General features: G+C 36.6%; 1 long non-coding RNA gene across 1 annotated transcript; it reads right to left on the minus strand.

Moving 5' to 3' along the window:
• Nucleotides 1–1,606: 1,606 nt before the first annotated feature.
• Nucleotides 1,607–2,648, minus strand: LOC119075939. The gene is made up of 3 exons (XR_005087509.1): nt 2,453–2,648; nt 1,981–2,123; nt 1,607–1,829 (listed from the first exon to the last, which is right to left on the minus strand). It is a non-coding gene; the product is annotated as an uncharacterized LOC119075939 (long non-coding RNA).
• Between the last annotated feature and the right edge of the window lie 2,275 nt (nt 2,649–4,923).

The raw sequence follows: 4,923 nt of genomic DNA on the forward strand, positions 1-4,923 counted from the left end.
TTTAGCGAAAAATATTTTTCAATTGTTAATGGGCCCGTGTATGTCTTTCGCTTTTTATTTGTCATACCTCATACTGAATCTGATTTCCATAATACGAATAGTAAAATATTTGATTGAGGAACGCCATCAAAATGATAGTCACTTCGAGTAACTGTTCGGGTTCAGCGAAAAAGTCGAGCTGAAAATAAGCATCGATGAATGGATGTTTAAGAGCAATGGACCCTTTGCAAATTTGTAGCCTATTTTTAGGCGGAAAAATTTTCGTTTTTTTGATGATTTCTCTGAACTAAAATCTTTAATTGAAAAAGTAGAACCATTAAAGCACGAGAAAATGTGTTACTTTTAAAGGGAAAATTGGTTTGTCAGTCATACTTAACCCTCTTGGAGAAACCTTTGCAGATTGTGTAAATTTTTATAATCTGAGCAGGTTTCTCAATGTGGGTTAAGTTATGACTCACAAACCAATTTTTTCTATAAAAGTAACACATTTTTTCGTGCTTTAATGGTTCTACTTCTTCAAAACAAGATTTTCGTTGAGAGAAATCATAAAAAAAAATATTTTCCGCCTAAATGTAGGCTACAAATTTGCAAAAGGTCCATTGCTCTTAAAAAATCTAAGCTCGATTAAGATACGTTTAAAAATGTCCGCGTCATCGTTTGAACCAATGTATGGATATTCTTAACAGAACATTTTAAATGGAGTGAAAGATTTAAGTGCCACAGAGGTATAATTTAGTGTACAGAGCAGAAATTGAGGGTCTGTCGTACGACTTAAATTTGTTGTAGAAACTCGGTAAGGTTCCACTCAAAATTATATTTCACCTCAGTTGATAGGAATCTACACTTGACTAAATTGTTGCCTACATTTGGGGGCATTTCTTTTATTTTGATGATAATTTTGGAATTTCAAATTTTGAGTTTTCTCGGAGTTAGGTTACACCACAAACATTTAAATTTTTACTGAAAGCTAACACATTTGAACACCAAACGATGGTCGTACTTTTCCCAAAAAGAATGCGAGTCCAAAATTATCATCAAAATAAAAATAATTTTGCCCCGAAATGTAGGCTCTTAAGAATGGGCCCTTTGAAAATTTGTATCCTACTTTTAGGCGAAAAAATATTCGTTTTTTGATGATTTCTCTGAACCAAAATCTGGTTTTGAAGAAGTAGAACCAGCTTTAAAGCACGCAAAAATTTGTTAACTTTAAATTGGTTTTTGAGGCATAGCTTAACCCACTCGGAGAAACCTGTGCAGATTACATAAATTCACACTTACAAAAATTGCCTTTAGCAAGACGACACAAATCGAGAATACCGATAAGCAGCATTGTGCAAACAAGGCAAAACTGAAAATTTTTTCGCTGTCTGCAATAAATCTGAAAAAAAAATTTAAGTACTAGATTACACTGGATGCTCATTACGTGAGGTAACCATTTTGTAATTTAAGCCATCTCACAAGTGTATTTTTGAGTAACAATCTTCTGTAACTGGCTTTTCAACGAGTGTAGAGGAGTTTGTACGCAACCACACTTTTTGAAAACGAGTTATCGAAGAAAATTGCCCAATAACACCACACTGGTTGTGTGCCCCATACAAAAGTTGAATATCACAAAGTAATTCACATAATATGAATCGAAAATATTCCTTCATATAATGGCACATTTTCGCAGGGGGCAAACTTCTATGTAATGGTCAACTTTCGTATGGGGTAGGAAATAAAATACTAAACCATATCAATGATCTGTTACTTATACCTGACCGTATCTGTGTGAAAAACCACTGCAGTTTTAATAGCTTTGAAGTTATCGATGCATTTGTAAAATGAACCTGCAAAGACACCGATAAATAAATGTCGACTCGAGAGCTGATTAATGTGAATCTACTCATAGAAAAAACCATGGTAAAAAGTGAAGTAATAGATTTATCATCAATTTCAATTTGTTAGATCAAATACGTCGACTACGTAGATGTTACTTACATAGCTTTTCACATTCAAGTCTCAAAATTTGCAATTTAATAGCACCACAGTGTAACAACGCAGCGATAACGATGTCCAGATGGACGCTTGTTTGAACAAGGTACATGGCGTAGATTAGTTGGTACGAGAACGCTATCCAATAGCTGTCAAATAGTTGAAGAATACCATCAAATGTTGTAGTCCTTTCAAAACGGCTATTCATCTCTACTATCTACAGCGGCGATTAAAAACATCGTTAACTTACGAAACATTTTCTCTAATAAAGCAAAACGATAGATTAAACAAATGAAGTAAAAGATTTTGTGTTAAAGACTACTCGTAAACTTAAACAGATGAAGTAACAGATTTAACAGTTTTACCAATATACGCTAGCCGTTTTTGAAAGGTTGAAAACACATCAACTACAAGCTCAAAAGTAAGATGACCCAATACATAAGACACACACACACACGTAATGATAAGCTAAGCATACCCCTGTAAGCTGTATTCATATCGCGTTTCAAACGGAAAGTAACAAAAGAACATCAGCTGGCGATTCGAAACCGTTGTAATGGCTACTGCAATAATAGCCAAATAACACACCGATAAGTACAGCCCAGAAGCCAGACGGATATGTCGCATTGTTTTAACCAATTCACCGTGGTACAAATGATTCCAATCGGTTGGCAACATCTGCTTATCTAAATAATTATGATTTTCTGTAGAGAAAACTGTAGAGGGGGTTGCGGGAATTCGCCATTCTTTAAAGAACTTAGAAAATACTCAACATAACCTCAAACTGTACCTAATCTCAGACACGTTAAATATTGAAAGAAAATTGTATTTCAATCAAAGACCGAAATGTAAATCCGTAAAAAATACTTCGAATTCCCGCAACCCACCGGGTGAACTTTCAGTAATCAAGACGAACCGTTTAATGCACCGATCATGGCGCTAACTTTATCTCGATGCGGTAAGAAGCCGGATAATTTACAACAAGCCACCAAGTAAATGCTAATAACATAAAGCAAGTCGGTTAATTGTTCAGTCGTCTCCAGGTACAACAAAGTGATGGTATGTTGAATGGCCATGAGAATCATTAGCAGGACAAATTGCGCCTAGAATTATAAGTGGACTCTGCCGATTAAAACAGCGTTCCGAGAAATGAACTTAAAGTTAATCCAACCGAGGCCAGCTTGGAAACGTTATATTTGTCATACACAAACACTCCGACTAAGCTCAACCAACGTAATTCGAACGCAATGCTATCAGAAATACGTAGAGTAGTCATTGCACTGTGGTTTGATTTACAGTAACTAACTCTCAATAAATTAATCGAGATCAAATGCTTATATTCTGCTTAAGAGACCCAGTGACAATGATAAATGTGGTTCGGAAAAAAGTCCATTTTATATGAACGGCATAACGAGTAATTGTTGGATTTTGTGTGTAAATAAATTGGTTTTTGTAAACAGAAACTTTTGTACAAACTTTTCCCATTACGAATCAATTAACCTTATGCGGTCGGCATTCATCATCTGTTAAACGGTTAAACGACAATGGGGACATAACTGAACGACGAATTCTGAGAGCCAATTTAGCTCAGCTAAATATCGTCTTATTTCCCTTGACTTAAAAGGTCAGGGTCTTACGACAAGAAAATCATGTTCGTTGAGCTTCATCATAGCACTGATTCTGGCATTAAAACTGAATTAACAAGCGTAACATCCATTTTCATTAAGAGTCATATCGCCAAATCTTAAGGCGATTTTTTAGACCCGTACGAAGTACTGGGGTCTTATAGGTTTACGCATACGTTTGTAACACGTCGAATTGGACTCCCTGAGTAAGGGGAAACCTATTGTGGTTGTCTAGAGATGCCAAATCCGCGAAAAAAAAATGTCCGTCTGTCTGTCTGTCTGTCTGCACGATAACTTGAGTAAAACGCATCCGATTTTGAAAATTCTTTTTTTTCCCGTTTGGTAATGTCAAAAGACAGGCTAAGTTCGAAGATGAGTGATTTTGGATCGACCCCTCCCGAGCTGTGGCCCAATAAGTGCTTTACGGTTTTTCGAAGATATATCCGGACATTTAAACGTTAAACTTGTAAGTGATACGTCAAATAAAAGGTACAATACCGATCGACAAAAAAAAAGTTTATGGAAATCGGATGACCGACTCGTGAGTTAGACCCCTTGGTGTGGAACAGGCACAGGGCGGCAAGCAGTTTTTGCTTGTAGGTCAGCCACATTTGAACATATGTCGTCTGTTTTAGCTTTATTAGATAGGTATTGACCGTACCAATCAGGGAAATGAAATTATGTTCTCCGGAGCGTGAGCTAGGTCTCTTGGAGTGAGCTCTTATCTGGCTACTCGGCCGTACAGTGAACGTGGAGTATTTTGTCAATATCTCGAGTAAATTTTGACCGAATTTCATTAATTTTTTTTTGTTTGAAAGGTATTAACGAATGTAAAGCGTCGGTACTATTTCCGGTCTCCTAACAAAATGGCTGCCGGCGCCACTTGTGACGCAATTTTTTTTTGTTATAATTTTCTTCCCAAAATTTTTTGGGGTTAATTTTTGTTGATAAAACTTTCGCGTACTTTCCTCATCAGCTGCCATTTGTGACGCATATCTTTTTGCGTGTCGAATCTGTAAGCGTCACCTACACCGATATCAGTTCTTTTGTAAGTGGATAACAGGACTTGCGTCACACCTCCACTGTAAGTGGTTTTGGGCGATAAAATATTTCCAGAAGACCATGCAAGTGACCTATTAACCGATCCCAAGTTCCACTTGGTACTCTCAGAACTTGCGTCACTTGATCACTCATGCTGCGCATGATTTACACACAAAAGAAATCGTAAACGTAAACGAAAGTAAAAACACACAAGGTCACAAAAGGAAAATGTGAAAAGCAACAACATTGCGAAACACCAGACGAAAACTGAAAATTAAACGTC

Source organism: Bradysia coprophila, unplaced genomic scaffold (genome assembly GCF_014529535.1).
Source record: "Bradysia coprophila strain Holo2 unplaced genomic scaffold, BU_Bcop_v1 contig_232, whole genome shotgun sequence".
NCBI classification, from domain to species: Eukaryota; Metazoa; Arthropoda; class Insecta; order Diptera; family Sciaridae; genus Bradysia; species Bradysia coprophila.